Here is a 25,787-nt window from a genome sequence, read left to right on the forward strand (position 1 = left end):
AGATTTTTATAACTTTCATTTATTTTATAATCATTAACCTTGTCATGATGTTGATTCATTACAAAACAAAAGTCACAGTAGAGGAAGAATAGGTTGTCCATAGGTTTATTTTTAATGTTATTTAAGCAAACCTATGGGAAAACTTTTCTTTTGTTTCCCCAAATGTACATTATTTCTCAGGTAGACGGTGAAGTCAAAGGCTTGTCAATTTGGCTAAATCTGTGTATCCAAGACAGGGATGTTTGTTCTTGTTTCACCAGGCATGCATTATGCACCTGAGAAGAGAAACCCACAGATGCCAGGTCCTAAGCATGCTAGAATTCTCTGCAGCTTGGACTCCTGCTCTGCTTTGGAAGCCTCAGCTTCTACTTTGTGATATGGACCATACAAATAGGAACCAACAGCTCCCTGGCTCCCTTAGGTCCCTCCTGAATTTTTACATCCTAGTGAGGGAAAAAGAAAATTAATTAATTGATGCTTGAGAATAAATTAGTGGCAGTGCTATGAATAAAACGAGGTGGATGTTATTCATAGGAAGCAACAAGCGTGGGCAATGGTTCATCCCATAAGGTTATGGATGCTTGTCATATTTTTACATCCCTCATTCATACAGACCCTTCAGTAAAGGAAACTCCTATAAAATATATATGCCAAAATTATTATTTTATTTTAGAATATGGAGTTTGATGAGGAAATTAATATTCAGAGTCTATTTCAGGTATTGTATTTGATGACATTCTTAGTTAAGTTTTTACTACATTGTCTTTCTAGCCTCAGAACTGGGTTAGCAGGGGGAGATCCACAGGATGTGGGCCTGGATAGCTTGGGGATCCAGTTCTTTGTCTATTACTTGCGAGGCATGTGAGTTTGGGGAAATACTTAAATTTGTTGATTCTGTTTCCTCTTCTTTAAAATATGTGAGGGTTATAGAGTGTAACTCAGCATGCCCAAGGCCCTGGTTTTAACCCCACCACCTCATTAAACAAATAGATAGATAGATAGATAGATAGATAGATAGATAGATAGATAGATAAGCACGAGATTCAAATATGACCATTATCATAGGGTTATTGTGAGATTGGGTGACAGAACATATGCTATGTTTTAGTCTCTAGTAGGTGCTTAATCAGTAGTAGTTTTCTCCCTTTTTTTATACTCCACAGCTCTGTGTCCACTGTTAGACCCTCCTGATAATTATGTGGACCTCATTAGAAGTTAGGAGGTCTAACTTCCTGCTCTGCCTTGGAACTTGTTGCAGGGCCTTGGTCAGTTTTTGAAGCCTTCTTCTTTTGTGTCTTATCTGGGAAGTGAGGAATGTGAACACAGTCACTTTGTAGTTCCACTGTATCCTATTTTTGAAGTTCTTATTATGGAAAGATTTAGGTGAAATGAGCCAGAAGACAGAAGAAAAACTTTAAATTATATAAAGTTCAGGTTTTAATTTAATTCACAAAATTGTGTACTTGCTCCTTTTAGACTTTCTAAAAATTTAGGCAACACAGTTTGGGCACTCTAAGCTAGACAATTTGAGATCTGTTACAGCAAAGATAAGTAAGAGGCAATTTTTTATCTGCTTTAGGGGTAAGGTGTAATGCCTGGAAGTTTCTAGCAGTCACGACACATCAAGGAAGTGAGGATAGACCTGAGAGCTGGCATACTTCCAGGTGAAACTGGAGCCACACGAGGCCTAGAGACCAGCCCAGCTGACCCCCAGCATATGGAGTCCATCTGGCGCAGTGTCCACATGGCCAGAAGATTCAAGGAGCATTCAGAGATGGCTTAAGAGTTCCCTATAGGTGTCTAGAATGTAGCAGCAAATAATATCAATGGGCAATGCTGGCTTCAGTGTCTGATCACCCAAATCATGGTGACTGGACCAATGTTCTACTGTAAAACCAGCATCTCTACCAAAAGCCCAATAGCAACTAAAGCAAGGTTTTCCCAGAGCACATTGGAGACTAGTGTTGGGTCAGACACAATTCAGGACTGCCCTGTACACAGCTGACTGTCCTTGAGCTGCCATTCAGGAGGAGGGAGAAAGAAATCGCCCCACAGACCCACGCTGGTTAGGGAAGATGAAAGAGATTTAAGCACTCTGTGTCCTGTGTTAGAGTAGTCTAGGTCAATCAAATCAGCAGGGGTGGTTCCAGGGGACAAAGAAACTAAAAGACAGGACAGTTCAGGGGACCCTGTTTGTCCTTTTCCAAGTTTACCACTGAATAGTAGAAGACCTCAGAGAAATTTGCATGCAAAGAAGAATTTGAGAAGGCTCTTAGAGAGTTGCAAGAAAAAGAACTTTAAAAGATGTGAAGGACATATCTGGCTGAAAGGGTTTATGGAAAAGATGTGAAGAAATGGAGAGGATTTTAATAGATTTAAGTGATTTGTTTTATCTCTGGCTGAATGTTGGAATCAACTAGTTCACCTGGATTGCTTGTGAAACATGTTCTGGAATGGTTTCTCTCCTTTCTTGAGGATTCTGATATGCAATAGAGTCTGAAAGAGAACTGTGGTAGGAGACTCTTCTAACTATCAGGACTGCCAGGAGCAAAGACCTGAAGATGAGGAAGACACTTATTCAGGAGCCGAAGGGTCATCTGGTTTTGCTGATTCAGATGCCAGAGTCTATGTACCAAGGTGTTGTACATGAGGAAGGAAAATAATACAGCAGTGGAGGAATGGAGAAAACAATATAGTGTTGGGTCTGGAAACCAAGGGTGCTAAGACTTTCTGGAGAAATAGCATGGTCACAGAGTGAAAAATCCAAACACAAGTAGAAGTTAGCAAAATATAACCCAAATAGATTCCTTATTCTAAGGCTGCTTGTTTTGTCATAATTTGCTTGCACATTGATCATACATGCTTAGTGGAAAAAAATCCTTAGGCTTCAATTTATGTATTTATAAAGTAGAGACAAACTAAAAAAGCTGCATGTCCACTAAAACTCCCATGGCATTTGGAGGACAAATGTGTGAAAACGCTACTTATAGCATCGGTTCTCATAAAAAGTAGCAAGTACTTAAATTTTAAGAACATGTAGATGAAATTGTAATTGACAAAACATAAAACAGTATCATTTCATTAGCGCTCTTAACTGTCCTGTCGTTACTAGTAGAGTGGCAATTCCAATTTATTGTATGTAACTCATTTTTTCAAAGAATTTTGCTCAAACTTTCTCAAACAAATGCATTTTAGGCACCATCTGAATTTAGAAGATTCCAGGCTATTTAAACAAGAAGATGCTAAAAGGTTACTGAGGAAAAAACTTGTTGCCTACTCTGACTTTAAAGACCACTGGGACAGTAAACCACTTCAAAGCCTTTGTTTTAATCTTCTCATTGTTGTGAGGGGACAAGGGGGTGTGATTTTTATCCCTGGTAATCAGTTTCTGTCAAGACTAGCTTTCTAAACATTTGTTAAGGGAGAATTTCTAAAGTATTACGTGTGGTCACTTGCCTCTCACCTCAGAGAGAGATGAGGGTGAAGGTAGGAAATCCCAGTCCTTGTTAACTGTCCTCTCCAGCGTGTTATACGCATCCTCCAAACATTCTTTCCCACTTTGCATGAATGAACCTGTGATGAAGAAACCTTAAGCCCAGAACCATCAGGTGGTGCGATGTTGGACTTTCTTCCAGAAAATACGGAAGGTAAAATCATCAGTATTTTTTTTTCTTATTTCTAGAAATATTTCAAAGCTTTGAGAAAGAAATGTTGGGGTAGGAGTTGGGGTTTTGAGTGTAAAACAAAATTGTCAAAACAGCTAAATTTGTTAAAGTCTTGTTACTATCTGCTATATCCACAAAATATGTCTATAAATATAGTCTAGAATTTGCCACTTTCTATACAGTTATATCTGCTGAAAATGTGTCAGGAAACAAAGAAACTTCAAAAGGGACCTGAAGTTGTGTAAAAGCAAGTAAGGAAAAAAATGAGGCTTAAGAGTATTTTTGCTATTTAATGCAAATAGTCTTTCTGAGTGTTCAGATTTCTTCCTTATTATCCAGCACGCATTAGATTCGTTATTATTCCTTTATGTACAGTTTCCTGTGTGTATGTGGTCTTGTTTACTGTGGTTTAAAGTTAAATGCTAACTTCATTAGCCATTTAGCTTGGTAATCTACACAGACAACCTAATTTAAGTGTATATTTGCATCCAGAATCTTGGTGTCTATTTGTAGGTTTTTAAAAAAGATATATCCTTATTTGAGCTCTTTTAAATTGTGCTTTTCTAGCAAGGATCACATTTACAAATTCTAATTTATAATACATTTCTATAGAAATATATAGATATTTATTAGTTCCTACTCAGTTTAGAGGCTTTATTAATTTTCTTAGAAAATACAATAATATATTTTTAGTATCTTCAGAGTCACCTCTTTAGACGTTTATTGGGTGTCTGAAATTTAGTAATTTGAAATATAACAAAAATATTGTTTAATCACATACTATGCAGCTCACATGTCAAAATAATTGACAATTTAATTTACACCTTTCATATCTTTTTGAGTTGTCTTTAGTAGGTTGAGAAAACAGTAGCTCTTCTCATATTTCCATATACTTGCAATAGTTGATAACGTCTCATGTAAAACCATGTGGAACATCAAAATAGTGTGTTACTATGACTAGTAGAGTGGCCATTTAACATCCAAGCCTTTAAATTTAATAGTTGAAAGCTAGAGTTAGAAGGAATAGATTATGTTGATTATTCTTATATTGACTATGTATAACAAAGTTCTGGATTAGCTATATGCTGCCTAAAATAAGAATCCTACACAGAGAAAATTGAGACCCAGTGCATCATCAGTTTTATTGTTGTACTTGTCAAATAAATTAGAGATGAATATTAACCATAGTCACAACTTCACTATTCCAGTCCTGTGGAAAATTTTCATTTATCTCATGCAGTTTCAAACTACATTTACAGCCTACATTTATCTTTAATTTAGCAATGACTAAACTCAGAATGAATTCATTGTCCAAGGGCCCAAGAAAATTTTAGCAAACCACGTATTTAGTAAAAATTTAATGATCATCAATGTCCATTATCTGGCAACATGAATTATTTATTGTAATATGACAAACTTCACAGAATCTTCGTATAACATTCTGAAAAGTGAGTTAGAAATTACAACTTGAATTGCTTAACTAGTTCATGTACGGTAGTGAACTACCACCTCGTAGTTCATTTTCAATTGCTTTTCATTTTCAATTTTCATCCTGATTCCAGATTAATTCTCATGGCATAAGGAAGTTGAGTGTGTTATAGATGAATGATCAGTGTACCTGAAAATAGTCCCAAAAGTACTAAGCCTTCTCTTCAGAGACCAAAATTCTGTGCTTCTCTGGACTCGCTGCTAAAATAGTCTTGAGTTCATGCTAACCAAAGTGACTCACAGAGAGGGAATGATAGACATTTGATGTCTATTTTCTGATTGGCATTGTAAAATTAAAACATATTCTTAGGGTGTTGAATGTGTTAATTAAAGATTTTCTTATCCATAACATTAGTGAATAGATTAGATGGTGAAACCATGTCATAAAACAGGTACAATATTGAGGCTAGAACACATCTATTTTTCCCATAAGATTATTATTATAAAAATAAAGCATTTTACATTAAGCCCTACACTCACACAGACATGAAGAAAACAGCTCCTGTATGCTTTTCTATAAGGCAATATCTAAACAAGGGGATTTATATGGGTGGCATATTTGTGCTTTCATACAGTTTATTGTGGGTCATTACAGATGCAATATCTGGTTTCATCACATACAAGCTGTTAATCTTTTCTCTTGCCTTGATCTCACCATCAACTAAATAATTATTGAACTGACTAGTTTGGTATTATTATTAATAGATACACTTAAATAAGAATAAGTGATATGGCAAGTTCAATTTTTGAAGTTACAAGAGCAAATTCTGGGGCCAGGGATTTAGCTCAGTGGTTCTGGCACCTGCCTTGCAAGCGCAAGGTCCTGAGTTCAATCTCTGGTATCAAAAAAAAATAGTAAATTCTGTAAGCAATATACAAGAAATTGTGTGTATCCTCTATATGTAAATGTCTAGAAAAGAGGAAGACAAAGAAAACTGATTTATTTGTTATGGTGATGGTATTTGGATTGTTTTTCATCAATACATTAAATATTAATGTTATACATCACAATTTTTAAAGGAAGCCTTTAATAATTAGCTAAAGGATTAAAATGTTAAGACTTTTTAATCCAAGTATAGAAAAATTTCCCCTGAACCAGAGTTAATTAATTGTAAATAAAATCTCTACTAAGAAGTAGTCACTGAAAGACAGGTAGGCCCAATTTTAGGAAACCTTAATGATATCAAATGAAAATCCCTCTTTAAACATTAGGAGAGAAAGGGCGAGTCTGAGGAAATGTAACAAGTAGTATTTGAATATGATCTAGGTTGTGGAATGTCTCCATCAGCACCAGGCTGTCACAAAGTAACATGGGCCTAGATGCTTGCAGTTGTTAAAATGCAACATTATTTTAAGTGCCCTGTGGGAATAGACGCTAAATTTTCATAGTATAAAAATCCTTCATTGAAGTTCCCGCCTTTCCCCATGTTGTGTGGCTTCCTAGTTCCAAAAGCTAATGTTTAGGTGAATTTTGATCTTAAATATTAGAGAAATGATGGAAAGATGATCTGCTCTTACAAAAAAAAAAAGGACACATGTGTAATATCTTTTTCAAAATATGTTGTAATTGTTTGCAATTATTTTTTCTAATTGGTTACATTTTTCAACAAAGTGGTAGAGAACAGGCTCTGTCTTACCTTGTTAAATTACTGATAGATATCCAGGCTGACATTTTGCAATGAGAAGAATATCCTGAGGCGTATACAAGTCATCGTTTTCCCGGGGTTACCTAGTACAAGTCTAAATGATGCATTATTTATAGAGGTATTTGCATTTTCTGCAGTCTCTTAGTGTTCAATCTCTTAGTGTCTGGCACTCAGAGGAAAGCACTCTCATCCTTGTACACCCAAACTTTCTTCACATAAACCAACCACTTTCTCTGTGTTCTTTACTATTTATCCATTATCTTTTACTTCCCCTGTTTTTTTGCACAAAAAATTATGCTTTATAATTTTTCATATTTTTGGAAATTTTTACATCTTATTCTTACCTTACAAATTGGTATATAGGATGTTTCTTAAATTATTCTCTAAAAATAATATAATAAAGTAAACCTCACTTTTTGTGGCCTTGGTATGAGGACAATATTTATAGATTCTGATGTTTTTATTGTGTTAATTACTATATCAGTCAAAAAGATCAACATACTGCCTCTAAACTTTGAATAACTGTTTCAAGAGGATGAATATCCCATATCATTCATTTAGGAAAATGCCAGAATTTTTAATTAAACAGTGTGCATTCTACATGGACCTGTAGTGATACTGTAATAGGAACCTAGTTTCACCTTTCCATTGAGAAATAACCTGCAAGATGGAAAGAGAAGTATTTACTGAATATGATGCCTGGTCATTAAACACAGATAAATTATAGCTTTACAAGCCTTTCCTAGATAGTGAAAATGTAATTAATGTTGAAAAGTATAGAGGAAATACTGTGCTAAGGGAAAAGCCTCAAAAAACTGGAGGTATCATTATTTGCTTTTAATAGAAGACCTCAAGAAGTAGTAAAATAGCTTTCACTCTGTGCTCTGTGAGGCTCCGCTGCAGGTAACAGTACACAAGGAGTGTCTATGTTTGCAGGGCCAGCAAATATTGAGAACCACACATCTGCTTTCCAAGACTATTCGCTGCTTGTCTGCTGGTGTTTACAGAGCGAAATGGATAGGATGTCAGGAGATAACTCAAAGTATCTCCCTGGTTAGAGCACTGCACATTAATTCTCCTGAAGTTTACACAGCAATTGAAATAGCCTCTTCTATAAATAATGCCATGATTGCTGAGACTTCTATCATTTACAGCTGAGAATAGCAAGAGAAGCCACAGCACAGTATTATTTAACCTCTCTCCCTAAATGCCTTATCTGTGTGTAAATCACCTGAGTTCTGCCAGAATCTTTTATTGACCCTGTAAGACTTTTATTACTATGTTGTTCCTTTTTTATTGCCTCTTCTTTCTTCTTTTTTTTAATTCCCAAACCCATGAGCTAAAAAAGGGGTTACAGTTTTCTAGTAAAAAAAAAAAAATATATATATATATATATATATAGAGAGAGAGAGAGAGAGAGAGAGAGAGAGAGAGAGAGGGAGGGAGGGAGGGAGGGAGGGAGTTTCTTCCCCATCACAATATCAGGGTTGTAGGAAAGCAAAGCTTCCCTGTTATGAAAAGCCACCCTAAGAAAATGAATCACCAAGCAGATGAAAGCTCTGTCAGGCACAGTCAGTCCCTTCACTCTCAGCTGTCAATTAACAATGACACCTAATCCTCAGCATTCACTGAATGCAGGACAAACATCACTTACTATTTTATTACCAGTACTTTCATCCCTAAAGGCATCCCTACCCCTGGCTTTCTATTCACTCCTCTCTTCCTGTTTCTTCTTTGTTTATCTTGGTAATTACTCAAACCTCTACTGAGTCCTTCTGAGGTGGAATTTTTTTTCTAGGTCCTCAGGACACAAAGATGCCTATATCATTTTTTCCTGCAATTAAGAAACTAACAGTCTGCTAAGGAGATACAGGGAAGAATGGTAATAATCTGTGAATGTGAGAAATGATGGAGGCATGAAGGATAGCCAACCGAAAAGGAACCATTTAGTCAAGCTAGAAGAATAAAGACTTTAGAGAAGGTAAAAAATTTAAGCTTGGTCTTAGAGCTTGAATAGAAATTTTGCAAGGAAATAGAGATGTCAATGATTGCAAAGAGATAAAGGCTTTTCAGGCAATGGCAGATAGAATACTCAGTCTAGAAAATCAGAGTGAAAAAGTGAGATTAGGATTGATAGGGAACAGGATTGCTAAGTGCTTCTGTGCCTCTTCACTGGGGACTTTATTGACCAGTGATGGATTGCTATTAAAGATTTTAAGCAGAGGAATTATCAAGTTTAATATATGGCAATACCATGTAAAATTCACTAGGACTGAGACTTTATTTTTTTAACTTCTAAATCTCTGGAACACAGTAAGAACCACTAAGTATTTGTATAACACATGAATATTCTAAAATTTCATGAAGTCAATGGAGCAATGGTGGAATTGCTGGTGGAAGACACAAAAGCAGGAGGCCCCAAGAGAAAACAGTTATAGTCAGCCGAGTGAGCGATAAGATAACCTGAACTGAGGCAGTGGACATCAGTTTGTTCAGAGGTATAAGCTGGAGAGAGATTTTTGGATAATGAACTAATAGGGCTACGTGACTAATTAAGTCTGGGACTTAAGGGAGAAAATAAAATTTTCCACACTGGGACTTTAGTAATTTTCAAACAAGATATGAAAATACCAGAGAAAATGAAGATTGGTGTGGGGAATGATGATCTTTATTTGAGGATAGTTTACCTTTGAAATTAATGTATGAGTTGTGATCAAATATGTGATGAATGTTTAAATTTTTAAACAGTAAAAGATACATGAATCCCCATGACACTCGCCTTTTCTTTGAACACATATATCCTATTATTGTTGCCACTTTCTGAAGCAGCTCTGGGAGTCCTTTATAATAAGTGTCTTTACAAGTGTGATTAAAAAATACAATGAATGCCACTGCAGAGTGACAACCAATGGAAAAGTAGGTATATTAAAAACATCACAGTGTGTCCTCATCTACTGTATCCACTGGATCTGGAATTATGTGAATTCTGACTCTTCCCCAAAGTCAAAATGACCATGAAAGGTAGATGGGTTTTAATCAACTCAGGCCTTCAAGGTAGTTATGACAGTGGAACTAAAGACACTAATGATAGAGGATTACCAGAACTGCTTCAGATAGTGGGAATAATGTTGGGATAAGTGTGTTCAAAGTTAGACGGAGTTTTCTGAGAGGGATTAATGGCCATGCATCGTTTACTGTAATAATTTTCTAATTTATACATTTACCAAGTTTTTTGATCATACCACCTAATATTACTTGATGGCAACAATACTGAGATGGAGATGGAGACATCAAAATAGAAACCAAGATGCCAGGGTCTGTAGCCAAGCTTACTGGAAGGTCACACAAGAAAAAGGTAACTATTTATGAGATGACACAGAAAGATTGGCCAAAGAAAAGAATAAGGAAAAGTCACAGAAATAAAGAGGTACTCAGGAAGAGGGTATGTATGTCTCTTCTCTTTTCCTCCTCCATGACCTACATTCTTTTGTGAAGGTACAGAAGGCTTGTCCAGAACAGACACGATTAGCAGTGGAACTGTTTTATTTTTGTCAATTCTAAGTAAAATTGAATCACTTAGGAGTGTAAATAATGCTGATAGACCAAATGCCATTATTCATTAGACTATTTAGTAAGCAAGAAATAAAACTGAAAATTAGTAAAGGAACCAAGATATAGGACATAATTCACTTATTGTTTGCTTCCAGTTTCTGCAGCTCTCCATGGGGAATTTCACACTGAAGAGTTTAGAACACAATAAGGCACAGCCTGGCCAGTTTATCTACGCTCTGGCCAGTTTCTCATGTTGGAAGCATGAGTTCCAAGTAGATCACCTGGGCTCCTGCCAGCAGGACCCTAATGAGACACACATACAAATGATCATGGCATTTGTTCCATGCAACCTAAGCAGCCGGGTTTTTCATCTTTTATGTTTATTTTCCTGAGGGGGGAGAAATCCTCTTTTACAACGTGTTTTGGGATTGTCGACATCAATAATTTTTAGGGCAGAATTCATAATTCTGATTTCAAATACCTTGGAGGTATATCCACTCTGATTTTTATCTATACCACTTTTGAAATCAGAGGTGACTCTTGATAGAAATGGTAAAGTATGTAGTCAAAGGCTATTTTGGGGAAATTTACTTAAGTAGCAAATGAAAGGAAGACTAATAATCAAGAGACTAACTTCCATCAGATTAGTGCTAGACCATTTCTGTGTTATTTCTTAGCATTTTGATGTCGTTTCTAGCTTGCCTACCTAAAAATACAGAAATTTAATGCCAGTTCCCAAAATGTCCCTGAAAAGCCATTAGACATCTCGGAGATTGTTTTTTATGTCTCACAACACTTAGTGATCAATTATCTTAATTCCCTGGCAGAATACTTAAATATAAAGTTTTTGGCTTCTGGAACTTAAATATAAGAATATTTACTCTATTGAAACAAAAAAGCAAGAATAGAAAGAGCTGCCACTCTTTGGAAAACATATACTTCTCCATATCACATACAACTAAACAAATAGAATATTCAGCGGATTCAGTGAGCAATTTAAACCACATTTCTAAGTCTTAATGAAATGATGCAGTTGTAACAGAAGTATCTACTGGAGTTTATTTATTTCATTGATTTTAGGGGGTCAACATCATTTTGCAATCTATCAAATTAATAGTACCTTTTTATGTTTATGATTAGTTTTAATTAACTTCCCAGTGTCTTTTAAAAAAATATTTCTGAGTCTTCCACATATTGCCATCAATTTCTCTTGTAGCCATTCGCTACCCAGAAAACAATATTTCTCTGTTTTGAAAACTCTCAAGCCATGCTGGTAATTCTAGCTTCCCTGGGCTCCTCTTAACAGTGTTAGAGAATTTCTCTGTAGAAGTGGCATGAGTAGAATGCATTTAAGATGCTGCCACATCCCCCTTCTCCACCTTTGATTTGCATAGTAAACACTTTATGCCCATTGAGTTGTTTCTTTGAGACAGAGGGATAAGCTCCTGTTTCACAAGTTGTTTTGCCCCCTTTTCTGCCTCTTTCTTCTGCTGCTCAGGGTCACAGCAGTATTTCCTCCTTGTTCCCCACCTGTCCTCTCAAATCTTTATGTTGCAATTGTCAATGTCTATTTCTGCTCAGAGAGCTCTGTTGAACATCACGTAAGTGTGACATTCTATCTCTTGTCTCTATGCACACACGTCAGTGTGGATTGCTGCATAACACGTGGTGTCCTCTTTGTGACCCATCCTGCTTCAGTAGCACAGCAAACACTTTGCATCCCATGAGCTCTGGCCATACAGTACAGGTGTTGGGACTCTCAAAAGCTTTCAAGGGGCTTGGTTTAAAAATCATTCTGTTTCTATTCCCCTTTCACCTTAGACATTGCCTATCTACCATTTGAGGACAGGATGGATCAAAGACATCCTCTCCTCATCCCCAGTTCCTGATTCCCAACAGACTTGAGCATCTCAGTCCTCATTCCCAGGAGGAGCTGTCTTGAAAGACCAAGGTGACACATCAAGTCCAGCTCAGCCCCTCATGGTCTCAGCCAGAACGCTGACATGAACCCTGCCTGGTACTCAAGCAGGAGCTCCACCTACCTCAAGTAACTGCTAACTCCAAAACAAATGTGAGGCAAATCACTCCCCAAACTGCACACGAATGGATAACAGTTCCTTTATTTTAAAAGAATGTACTCCTTAAAAGATCATGTATGTACTGAATTTCCTACACATGTAAATTAATACTCATCATATTAAATATGACCCAAATAAATGATCTGGCCCAGTCCTATGTTGGTAGATCAATGTAAAGAAATTATTTATTTATTATTATTATTGCTTTTAAAGAGAAAGAAATTCACATTCTGATAGAAGTAAGACAGGTATAAGTATTCAAATCTCTAAAGAAATGGGGACCAAAAAGAGGATCACAAAAAATCAAAAGACTGTGTTAACTCATTCTAAAGCGGCCAGCTTTCTATTTGTCCTCTCTTCCCGGAGATGGATTCTTGCTGTCTTCCTTACTCTTTTATTTTTTCTCTCCACCCTATTTTTATCTATCCTTTTTCATTTATCTTCTTATCCTTTATTTATGGCATTTTCCCATTGTTTACAGCTTCTGTCTATATTTTTCCAGTTTTCCTCTGTAATTTTTCAATATCTTGAGCAGTTAAATTGAGAGCAGAGACAAGTGATGAAAAAAAGAAGAGAAAAGAAAAGAAGTGTGTGTGTGTGTGTGTGTGTGTGTGCGCGCGCATAATCATAACTATTGTGGTTTGAGTGGAAGGTAAGGATGGAGCAGACAGACACTTCCTATACTGTCAGTTTATGCCTGACATTATTTCTCTTTTTTTAATTTTATGAAAAATCTCTAAAGGAAGTTGTGACAAAAATATTAAAATACAACTATTCCCCTTGAAATACTTTCTTATTACTTTTTTTTCACTGCTATTTTTATTATTAAGCCAATGTTTTTACTCTTGTTTGAAAATGGGAAAACAGAGCCAGAGCTGCCTCCTTCTCACACACAGAGTAGGTCAGCTCAAGGGAGTGTCAGCAACTCCCTGATAAAACTTCAGCACAATTTGCTTGACTTGACCACAGAATGTTTTTCCCCTGCCCTTTGCACCAATCACTAACAGCTCTGTGCACAAACATGTGCGCACACATCTCAGAGAATTGTTTATATCCACATGGCCTGACACTCTTTCTTGATTAAAGAACGAGATGGCTGACTGCAGCTGGAATTCATGAAATGCCCATTCTAAATTGAGTTAGTCTAGGATACATTTCTTTTAAGATCAAAAAAAGATGCATTGGGTAAATGATCCAAAAAAAAAAAAAATGTCGGGCTATGGACATGAATAAAGACTGACATATTAAAAGAAATTGAGCCAGAAGAGCTGGAGAGCTGGCAGAGCTGGAACCTCGGTGACTGACCACTTCTCTTATGTAAAGACAAATACTCAGAGATAAATTAAACAGTTTTCCTGATCCAAGTTGGAGTGATTTAATACTTGTATAAAGTTTTAGTGGCTAAAGATACAACTGTGCTGAATTCTGCAGTTAAAAATGATTAACCAGGTAGCTTTGCTTCTGGGAATTTTAACACAAGCATATTAGTAACCTGTCCAAGAGTCAAACATCTCTTCACTTTTCTTTTTGAACCTTAATTTTAAAAAAAGAAAAACTGAGGAAATGGGGTCTACCCTAGATAGAATAGAAGGAATCTTTTACAAAGCAAATAGAAAGCAAACAAAATCCTACAGGTTACTAAAATACATTTTCACCTCCCATGCACTTGGGACAAGGTCAGTTAATCAGTAAATGGCTTTGGCTGGGCCACAAGCAGTACTCAGCGGTCTCTTTCAGTTCTATCATCACCTTAGCCTATAGTTGCAGGGGTCACCAGTTTTTATTTGCTGTTTAAATGACTATTTCGATTATGTAGAAAAAGAAAAGATGGATAAATTATTTTTAACAGATAAAGGGTGTTGAATAGTATCCAAGGATTAAAAGAACAAGACTTTTTATGCAGCAAAAATAATAAGCTCTGCAGACAAAATATACTTTGAGATATTATCTGGTCAAATCCCCTGGTAAAATTAAATCTAAAATGAACACTAAATTTATAAGTTTAGCTTCTTTCCAATGCTGTTCAAGATCCTAGAATATTCTTGAAATTCAGGATTGTCACTTGTAATATACAATTTATATTTATTTCATATTGGTCGATAGTACAAAAATATGATACACCTCAGATAGTAAAGATATTCACAGAATAATTAAGATGATAAAGATATTAGTGAAAATATGAACTAAGTTATACAGCATTAAAATGACTAACATACCAAAGACACCAGATGACTAAAGTAATATGTATATTTAAATGTTTATCATGTCAACCTATGGTGCAAAGTAAAATTGGAGCAGCCAGAGAAAATTATCAAATAGAAAATGTGGTCTGTAATGATGTTTAAACAATGTCTCCCTGTTTGTACTCACACTCTTAATATCAAATGTTTCCTTCCTTTCAGTATGTTTTCTCCTTGTTCTTAATATCAAATATTTCCTTCCTTTCTCAAGATAAATATGTGATATGAAGAGCGCTAATCCTTTCATCCAACACTTTGGGAAAGAATAAAGTGTTCAGCAATCAGAAGCAGCATACATTTACATGAAAATCTAAGTGAAGTGCAGAATTTAAAGTTGCTATGTCCTGCAGATCATTTTTGATACAATACCTTCTTGAGACGGCAGTGTCCCTAGCACCAGGAGGTTAATGGATTCTCCTAGGGATCAAAATGGCTGAGTCTGGGATTCCAGGGCTGGTGTCTTTGGATGAATGAAGTCAGTCTTTCAAATTCCACTCACATTTGAGCACCATACGATTTTTTTTTTTTTTTTTTGCCATAGCAGAAAAGGCCATTTTTCTTAAGAAGGATAAGCTCCTATAACTTCATACCCACACAGCTGAAGCCATTAATCACCACTTCTAGATATTCATTTAATTAGCCCATTTAAAAATTGGTTGAATTTGGAGAAGTGTGAAATTATATATACACAATGTAGATGATTTTATATTAATTTAAAACATTTAAGCGAATATGCACTTGCCAATTTTGATGTGAGACCAAGCTTTTTTCTTTAAGTAGAGGTCAAACGATTGATTTTCTCCTTGCCTTTTTTTGGCATACATTTATCCCATAATTCATTACCTATAATTTCTAGACTCAGCTTATGCACTGAATTTATGAAGCAGTGTGAGCTCAAAATCCTCCTAGTTTGCCTGTTTTTAAAGTCATTTTTATTGAGGTGTGATTTTTAAACCAAGAATTACTGTTGTCTTACCCACAACTTATTTTATTCAATAGTAATTTTATGTAACTTTTTGATTAGTGTATGAATGTAGCACACTTATCGTGGGGAGTTGGTACATGTACATAACACATCTTAATTCTTTTTTCATCTCCTACCCTTCCCATCCCTCCTGGCCCCTTCCCACTCTTGGACCCCTTCCCATTTGCAAAGCTCTATTTCAAGTTTTTTTCTTCAATTCTTTCCTTTTTCTATCCCCTTTCCTTCCCCTCTCTCTCCCTCACCCTTTGCATCCACCTCTTTCTAAACTATTTTTTACAGAAACACCAAACATCGTTATTTTGTGGCCATATTTAAATGCTTTCTATTGTATGTACCACAAAATGTTAGTATTTATGAAACTGAGTACCTCACATAAATTTTCTGATGGTATAAAAGGGAAGTAACTGCCTTAGATCTAATAAATTTAGGAAATGGTGATGTATACTACTTAGTTTTTCACTGAATAACTTTTCAGTGTTTTAAATGTGCTGTTATGCCCTGTGTTTTCTCCAAGGGAATAGATAGAATGTTATGTATTCCCAGTTTACTTCCTTTGAGATCTTCTTTTTTCTTGAATTACCTATTCACATTTTTAGAAATAAGAAAAACTCAAGGCATACAAACAGTTGACTAAGTAGAAAGGAGGGATGAGTGAAAGTAGGTTAGCTGGCAGCAAGCAATGTTTCTTTTGGTTTGTTTGTTTTTTGGGTTTTTTTGGTAACAGGGATGGAACTTGGGACCTTGCACTTTTGAGGCAGGCGGCGGAACCACTGAGCTAAATTCTTGGCCCAAGCTATGTTTTCATGTCTGAGAAACAGGAAGGAAGGAAGAAAGGGCACAGGTCTTAAAGGGGACCTTTATGGCATTTAAAATGAGTTGGAGAACCAAACAAAAATGGCCTGAATAAAATTAAGTTGCTTCAACATTTCTTGAAATACACTGTTATTAATTATTACCTCCACCACAAAGAGCCCTGTGATTTGTCTGGACCTCTTTATAGACCTTACCACATACTTAAAACAAGCAGACTGAAAAATACTAGTGTAATCCTTGATCCTGGAGAAATGGACCACTGTGTGACAATAAATTACTCCATATTTCTCAATTTCAGTTACCTCATCTGTAGGAAGATTATAAAACCTACATTCCAAGATTACTGCCAAGAGTTGGGGGTTGGCTATGACCAAAGTGTATTATATGTATGCATGAAAATGTCACAATAAGACTCATTATTCTGTGTAAGTAATATGTGCTGATATAATTTTTTAAAATAAATTTCAAAACGGGAAAAATGAATAAAATAAATTATGTGGCATACCAACCACAATGCTTGGCATATAGTGACCATACAATAAATGCTCTCCTCCCATTTATACTCCTAGTACATCTTCTCAGTTACAAACGTGCCCTGCACCCTGGAAGGCACAGTGAATTCTTTGCCAGCTGAGTACCTTAACTTGCTAAGTACAGCCACCTGGTTTTCTTTCAGGGGCAGTTATCTTCATTTCTTCTAGGTAGATCATACTTTCCAGTTTTTAGTTCTAGAAATATACTGTAAAAATTAAAGAAATAAATGACTTACCAGTTGGAAAGAGACCTGCCTTGAAATTAATTTGCTGTTATTGCATTATGTTGAAGAACAAGAAGTAGGAAGGCAGTTTGGGTGATTTCTTTCATACCAGGTTCCATTATGGAAGCCCAGTGAAAATAACTGACAAGTACTTTAAACCCATAGTAAATTTTCTTCTTCACGTTCCAGGTATCTATCATAAAGTACACTAGCAAGACATCTGATGGGTGGCCAGATTTTCACATCGTACTTTTGGATTTCAGATATTACAAAGTCCTGAAAACTTGCATGTGATCAGCAACATTCTTAGGCCGCAGTTTGCCTTTTGTGTGGTGCATTTTATTTATTCAGCAAAGAATTTGAGATCACATATGAGAAAGTTATTGCTCCGACTAACTTACCAATAGGTTTAAAGAATTTATTGCAATACTGCTCCTCCAGGAATGTTCAGCTTGCAGCCAATAGGCAATTTATTTGCCAAAAGGAAAGAAAATATTTATTGTAGCTGGACTAATCAGAACAGATGACTCATTTTGTTGGTAATCCATCTACTAAACTGTCAATAGGACATATTGACTGAATCCCATTTTTCAGAGCACCTTTGATATGTGACACTTGCATTGCAGTAGAGACCCCTGAAGATCTTCAAAATCTCTGTAAATCTTAGATGGTGAATATACCAGTTAACCACTGCAGCCTACTTACCGGTCTGTCTAGTTAGAGATTATGATACTTTCTTTCTCAGGAAGTTTTGTTTCCAAATGGTCATACTGAGCAGATCCAAGCCCTTTACACTTCCACATTCCAGTGTAGGTTGATACAACACCATAGCTCCCCTTCTCATGTAGCCGTCCAGCTTTAAACTGGCCACTCAGTTTTAAGGTTGCCTGAGAGAAGAAAATAAAACCTCCATGCTCTGGTAATCACATGGCTTGTCCTTATTCGCAGTGCATTCCCCTTAGGCTGGATCACAAATCTGTTTTCAAAGAGACGGTCAGTACTGTCTGAAATGGAGTGAGCAAAGCCAATCAGATGTGACCAAAGTTTTGAAATTTGATAAAAACTTAAAACTTTCCAGTTGAAACTGATCTGAGATTTGGTGATGGGTTTAATTGTTCTGTCCCATATTCCAGTTTTCTTTTTTGTGTTTCTCACTAACAAACAGGTTACTTTCCTATATGCTTTAAGAATAGTTAACTAAGGATAGGAATGAGCTGTGTGTGTGTGTGTGTGTGTGTGTGTGTGTGTTTCTCCTAAATTACTGATAAGACCAAAAATTCTGTATTTAATGTCTTTCTTAAATAAGAAATTTTGTACACTTTTATATTCCATATTCAGAGAAATGCTAGGTCAAATAATTTTTCCAGTTAACTAAACACTTTGCTATTTGGCCAAAAGCATCTAAAAATCTAAAAGTCTCTGATAAGTGCTGGACTGTTTCAAGTTGGTTTTACTGTAGCTTGGCTATTACAGTATAAAACTAAACTCTTAATTGTTGTTTTTATTTCTAAAAAATCTTATGGTTTTTTCCCCCTAAGACTCTTAAGATGATTCACAAAGTTTCCCTAATCCAGTATACAAGAGAGCTTGCATATACTATTCTCTCTTGGTATGACTGCTAATCATGATCTCAATCTGATTGTATTAAGAAACCCCGAGCAGATTAGTAAAGCACACTTGTGGATGTGTCTGGGTGGGTCCTGGATTCATGACCTTGGGTGCTACATGTGGTTCCTGGGTTCTTCTCTCTGGGTTGCTCCCCTCTCTGTTTCACAGTCACCATAAACTAAGCAACTTTGCTCTGCCATGCCCTTTTGCCATGCTTCTGCCTTGGAGCCTGCTGGCCTTGAACTAAATTCCTTGAAACCATGACCCAAATGAAACCTCTCCATTTTTAAGTTCTAAGTGTTGAGCATTGCATCCCGGTGATGGAAAAGCTAACTGAAACACTAAGAATTTTTTTTTTTTTTTGGTACCAGGGATAGAACTCAGGTCCTTGCACTTGTGGGGCAGGCAGCAGAACCACTGAGCTAAATCCCCGGCTATAATAAGAATTTTATAGAACACTTCTAAATAAGACTGGAAAGTTCTAAGGAATACAACACAAAACTTGTTAACCTGTAACCTGTATTTTCTCAGATGTATTTGATTCTGGCTAACTTTTTCCCATATGGAATCTCTAACTGAACCATAAAGACTATTTGAGAAATACTACTAAAGAAAATTTGACAGAATTTAAATTGTTATTTACACCAGTACTGATTTTTATTGCAATATAATGCCTCTAATGATGTGCAAATTTAAAAACTGAGAAATATTTTTCCTTTGCTTGGACTAATGAATGAAATATACCTATTGTTTAACTTGGCACTTAAAATTAAATATTAAAGCTTCATACTATTTTTATGTGGTTTATTTTCTCAACGCAAAAAATAATCAGGAAGAAAGCAAAGCTATTCAAAATAAGTGATTAGTTTCAGTGGCTTAAGTGGCTATTCCCTGACATGACTATTAGTCCTGTGAAAATAAACTACTAAAAGTGCTCTTGTCACAATATTATTAAATAGCTGCTGACTTAAAATTTTCAGGTAATTGCATTTTGTTGATGAGTGAACTTTTATATCACATGACTCAAAAACAGACCAGTGAGGGAAAAAATCAAATTACAGATGCTTAGCTGTTGCCCTTAATTGTAGAAGCAAACCCAAAATTATGCTCAAGTGACAGAAGACCTTCTAAAACTAGTCGCTTGATTTTTATTAAACTTAATTACCCAAAGCTGCTTAAATTAAAATTGATTTGCTTTTGGCTTCTATTAGGAAAAATTTTAGAGATATTCTGGGTGCTGTAGTAGGGATAAGGGCCATAATTATTTAAAATAATTTTCATGGAATTGTAAAATACCAAGAAAAGAAGGTGAAGGATCCAGTTTTACCTTACTGAAAAAGGGAAAAGGAAGGGGGGTCATTTGGATCTTCTTCCGGCTGTGTGGTCAGCCACCAATTTGGACACATTATACCAGTTACGTACTTCATGTGGGATTTTTTTCAAATCCTCTTATCCCTGCAGAAAAGATTCAGAGTGATTACAAAATACTGTATGTCTCCATTCATGCTCCTTTTCCCTTTTCTTCCTCCTTTTCCCCTTTCTCTCTTGTTGCCAATTTTTCTTCCTCTTTAGCAACAGCCACTGTGTGATGCGCTTATTAATTCTGGTTGAAAATGGAGAAATAAAGAACCACCCTTGCATGTGCTCCGTGTGGAAAGAGGATTCTCCTGCAGCTGGCTTCCTCTGCACCTCAGTCTTCTTCCCAAACTCACGTTGCACATTAGCTTGTTGTTGCACATTATTACTAAATACAGATGAAGGGCTTTTTACCTTAACACGTAATAAATCATGATAGCAGGACTGCCAGAATCAGTATCCCCCACCTCCACATTTCACAAAGCAAAAGGAAGACTTTGTATGCCTGGTTTCAAGTACGCAGATGATGTGAATTGTGTATGTATACAGGTCACTTTGCTCATTTGATTCACCTTGGTATCTGCATGGCACTGTCACCTGTGTGCCAATTAGAACACTGGACATCTGCCAAGAAGGAGGTGAAATTAGCTCATCAGCTCACTTCATCTCAGCACCATGGTTACTGCTAAGCTGTATTTATCCCAGTGGTAGAAGTCAACCACATCACATTAAGGAACTGAATTACATGCAGGAGCCATATGATAAAGAGAGAATATGCAAGCCGTCTCTCATTTTCATCCTTCTCACAAAAGAAAGATACTGAAGTGCTATCACAGATATTACAGAATTATAGTGCTAACTTAAGCATACAAAGCACACATTATAGACTTTTCCAGCATAATAAAAGTCATCATTCATGTAAGAAAGCTGCTTACAGTGCTCTGTATCACTTCTTGTACTCAAATAAATGGTGACAGCCATGTCATCTGGCAAGAAGTGATGTGCTCAGTAGACAGAATGGCCCTCAGAAAGAAGGTACCAATTGGTGTTGATGGTATTCAAACCACTAGGACCAGGATCACTTTATGTTGGAGCATAAAGCAAAAGGGAAAATCAGTAGTAGGGATTCTGTCTTTATTTTGATATTGTTTTCATTATGGATATTCTATATTAACTTTTTAAAAATATATTATTAAAATATCACTTATCCTGCTTACTGGGTACTTTGGTGCCCCTTAAATTTTGTACCATCCTAGCCTTAGCTTTACAAACCGACATAAGCTGAAAACCAGAAAGATCTATGAAAATTGCACCACACTGACTCCGTATTTCATGTACATAAATACTAAGTCTCCAAGTTTTGTCCTTACTAGTTTTGAGATTTGTTAGTGTGTAAGATTGGGTACTACAGTCATCAGCATAATTGGAGGTAGTAGATTGGTTCATTGATTCTTAAAGAGAAAGATGGGGAATGAAAAAACAGTGGCTCTCTATATTTAATCAGAAGCTCATATCCAAGGAAAATTTCCTCACTCATTAATTTATTCTATACTCTATAAACAGGGAGATAGTTTTGTTATTTCTTCTAGGAAGAGTGAGAATGTTAAGGTTAGGGCAGGAGGGCACATATTGGTAAAAATAGAGACTGACTATGCAAGGAACTGATGATTCTTTTGGTGTTAATTAAAAACAAAATGAATAGAGAATTACATCTGATTTGCATGAACTCTTGCTTACTCAGACACCTAGCCATTAAATAAGAACTTGCCTTAACTAAACTCTTAGCTCCTATATTGGATTTTCAAATTGCAACTTTTCTCCTTTGTAGTCGTTAATATGTTCCCAGTGTTAATATATTCAGAGGTGGCAAGAAAAAGGAAAGCCCTCCTGTGACTAAGTTATCATTTGCTATCCCTGCAACTGCCAACTAAAAATGGATACCCAAACAAATCTAGCTCATTCTCTTTAATGTTTTACATATATTTAAATTTTTAACATATTTTTCTCCCCTGCATTGCTACATGAAACCTAAGTAAATATAGCCAAAAAAGTATGTCTTAATAATTGTCAAGCCTCATGCACTTTATCCTCTTTTTGAAACTGATTTCTTGTATGACTCCAACTTTATATGTTTTCTTTTTTAATTATCTCACCTACAAATGAATTTCTGCCTGATACATAATTACTGGCAATGATGTATATTCTTACGTGCGCATACATGAGAGTGTGGGTGTATGAGTTGGTGTGTGGGTGTATTTGCATTGATGCTGAATGCCTTTGTTCTTATTAGGATTAGAAATTGGAGATGTGTATCTTTATGTTTTTCTTTGAGGAGACAGCATGCTATTTAGGAACAACTATGTCTTAATCATCTTAGTCAACTATGTCTTTGTATCCATGGTTCTTAATTAGTTTAGGACCTGCCTCCTACAGCTGTCCCTTTTTATCTGCATGTCCATTTTCCAGGGTTTCAGTTACATGTGGTCAACCTCCATTCAAAAATATTAAATGGAAAATTCCACAAATAATTCATAAGTTTTAAATTTCATCCCGTCTAAGTAGAGTGATAAAATCTCACACAATCCCACTCCATCCTGCCCGGGAGTGGTATAGCTCCCAGCCCACAGTCCCTTAATAGCCATTTCAGTTATCAGATCAACTTATCAGCAAATCGCAGTACTTGCATTCAAGCAACTCTCATTTAACTTAATCATTGGCCCCAAATGTAAGAGGAGTGATACCGGCAAAATGGATATGCCAAAGACAAGGTGTCAAATGCTTCCTTTAAGTAAAAAGGTGAAAGTTTATCATAATAGGGAAAACATAGTGCAGGTAGGGCTCAGTACTGCCAGTGGTTTCAGGTGTCCACTGGTAGTCCCCGGATGAGGGGGATACTCTGGGGTTACTCAAAGTGAACTCATCTCAGAAGTGATGCTTTGCAGCTGCTCTCTCCATCTCGGAGATCCTCTGCAATGGGGAAGTCACCTGAACCATGAGCCTGTTTGGCCACGAGGACCCTGTCCTGAGCTGGGCCTTCACATGCACTCACATTCCTCCCCCATTCTCAGCACCACCCTGACTCTGGGAATATTTCTCCAAACACTTTTTTAAGTTCCCTTTCTTTTAGAAATCCTTCCTGGTGACATAGTCAATGTTTATTTCTTTTTTTAAAATTAATTTGTTTTTAAACATACACAAAAACCATCAAATTTGAGGAGTACTGCAGGATGTTTCTTACTTGCTTAATGAGGGATATTTCTTTTTGTATCATAAATGATGGTTTCTGACTGTGTTCAGTTCATGCTTTTTTATCATTTCCCTCAATTCATGCTTTGCCCCTTTGATAAGATCATAACGTTCTGGTGGATATTAAGCATCATAAATTCTTTTTTCACCCATCTTAGTACCTTGGCAATCGGAAAGTATATAAAATGTACATAGGTGTGGTATTAAATTAAGAGTAAGATTGCCATGGTCTTCCTTTTTAGAGAAGTTGTTAGATTGTCTGGCTTTTAAGGGTGAGGTGAAGGTTGTGATGTAAAGGATGCCAAATGTATCCCATGCACAAACTTAACTGTATCAGACTCCTCACTGAAAAAGGTGACAGACTCAAAGCAGGATAAATTAAGGAGATTCCTACAGAAAAGGATTATTTACAAAAGTGTGGGTGGGCTGTAAGGGAATCACCACAAAATAGTGAAGTAATCCTGGCTTTCATATTAGGGAAGATACATTTCCAGTCCAAGAGACAATGGCAGGAAGTTCTCCATAGAGCTCTAAGTAGGAGCTGTGTTGAAAACATGTAAAGAAGGGTAGTAAACTTTGGCCAAGAGCCAGACAACAGACAACAGAGGAAGGGAAGGGGGAAACCAGAACAGGTAGTGCTGAGGAGTGTTTGATAGTCTAAAGCCCTCTCAAATAACTTTTTAAAAATCTTAATAAACAAATTAGTTTTAATGCTCTTTTGTAAACCACTGAGAGGTGTTCCTTACATGAGCTTCAGTATGTTGCTGTAGACATCCTAAAGAACTATAAGTAGTGACTTCTAATGCGTGGAGCAATGTATTCTCCAAATTTGTATTCACTTATTCATGAAATATAATTAAACAAACATATTACAACTGACTGAAATTCCAGATCTGATTTTGAAGTTAAAGGTTTAAATGTTTGTTTCCTTCAGATCTTCCAAATAGGGTCCATCTTTTCCTACTATATGAATTATTGAGATTTCTAACATTGAGACATTTATATAACCCACTGAAGAGAAATCCAGTGACCTTCATTTAGTCTTGCTTTCAACTACAAAACATTCTTCAGCAAATAACTGGCTTTATATGGCTTTTCTTTTTCTATCTTGGGATATATGAATATACAGGTCAGCAAAGACAGCACATATCTGTTACCCCTTTAGTGGCTTTCTTTTTTTTATTTTGGTACCGGGAATCGAACTCAGGACCTTGCACTTGTGAGGCAGGTGCTGGAACCACTGAGCTAAATCTCCCAGCCTACTGGCTTCCTAATATTTGAAAAAAAATACTCTAGTGTTTCTCATTTGGGTGTTTTTAACGAATCTTGCTTTTAGTTTAATAATATGACTGTTTGGCAATCTCTGTTTAAATTTAGCCAGATTTAGGTTGATAATTTCCTATGATCCAAATGAGATGCCCCAAACTATGGCTGATTTGCTGACTTCTAATACTACCACATATACCCATGGGTGTTCATTAAGTGTTAATTAATGATTATATGCTGAGTTGAATCATTGTAGATTCTCACTAATTACACTTCAATTTAAAATTATGAGGTGCATAGCATCAATCTATCAACAGAAAAGATCAAATTTTAATTTATTGCAGATGCTTAGAAAATGGTTTAGCTCTAGGAATTCAAAGATATATTTGTACTAGATATGAAAGATTATGTGTGACAAAAAATGAATGTAATGTAAAAATTCTGGAGGCATTTCCTAGGAGCTTTTCCTACACTTTCTTTTTAAAATTCTTATTTGGCTTCAGTTATACTACCTTCCTCTAAAAACTAGACAATTTAAAAATTTTTATTGTTTCTTTGATAATAGATTGGTAATTATGAGACTTTGAAGACCCTGTTGTTCTCAGTAAACGCTCTTTGTCACTTTCTTAGGGGCAGGGATCACAGCTTAAGGGTTTGGAAGTAGTTTTGGAGAGGTGGAAATGATCTAAGATTAATTTATATGTATTTATATAAAGAAGCACATACAGAACAGTATTCTTTGTAGGAACTCCTGTGTTGACAGTCAATTTGGGTATAACAAGTGACTTTCAGCCCCTAATCTTTTTGAGGGGTCTTGGTATTATTTTATTAGAGTGGAATAATGAGGTGAAACTCTTAACTTTAAGCATAAATTGAAGATTTAATGAGATGAACATAGAGAATCTTTTTAATATTTCTCAGTGAGAGAATAGCTTACATTTAATGAAAACATAGAGTTAACTTGTAGTATATTTATGACAAGTGAGTTAGGAAAACACTCCCAGGTGCCTTAATAGTGGCAAGGATTTGGTCCCAAAACACCAGTGTTCTCATCCCTTTTAGATGGTGACATGTTATATAAATGTCA

General features: G+C 36.1%; 2 protein-coding genes across 16 annotated transcripts in view; one reads left to right on the forward strand and one right to left on the reverse strand.

The window, feature by feature from the left end:
* The window catches only part of Arhgap24 (Rho GTPase activating protein 24), a 400,876-nt gene that overhangs the window by 285,237 nt on the left and 89,852 nt on the right, over positions 1-25,787 (forward strand). The gene's annotated exons all lie outside the window — the stretch shown is intronic.
* The window catches only part of LOC110346867 (uncharacterized), a 72,985-nt gene that overhangs the window by 11,618 nt on the left and 35,580 nt on the right, over positions 1-25,787 (reverse strand). For 9 of the 11 annotated variants that reach the window (XR_015440744.1, XR_015440742.1, XR_015440748.1 and 6 more), the window contains 2 exons: positions 20,160-20,287; positions 17,930-18,111 (listed from right to left, as the gene is read on the reverse strand). The exons of 1 other annotated variant lie outside the window; for it this stretch is intronic. The gene's annotated coding sequence lies outside the window, so the exon portion shown is untranslated. Of the gene's footprint in view, positions 1-17,236; positions 18,112-20,159; positions 20,288-25,787 lie in introns of all 11 variants that reach the window. One more of the 11 variants, XR_015440743.1, reaches the window with a different exon arrangement.

The sequence above is a fragment of the Heterocephalus glaber genome, unplaced genomic scaffold (assembly GCF_053883595.1).
Source record: "Heterocephalus glaber isolate CG9 unplaced genomic scaffold, H.glaber_assembly_v1.0 deba00001503, whole genome shotgun sequence".
Classification (NCBI taxonomy): Eukaryota; Metazoa; Chordata; class Mammalia; order Rodentia; family Bathyergidae; genus Heterocephalus; species Heterocephalus glaber.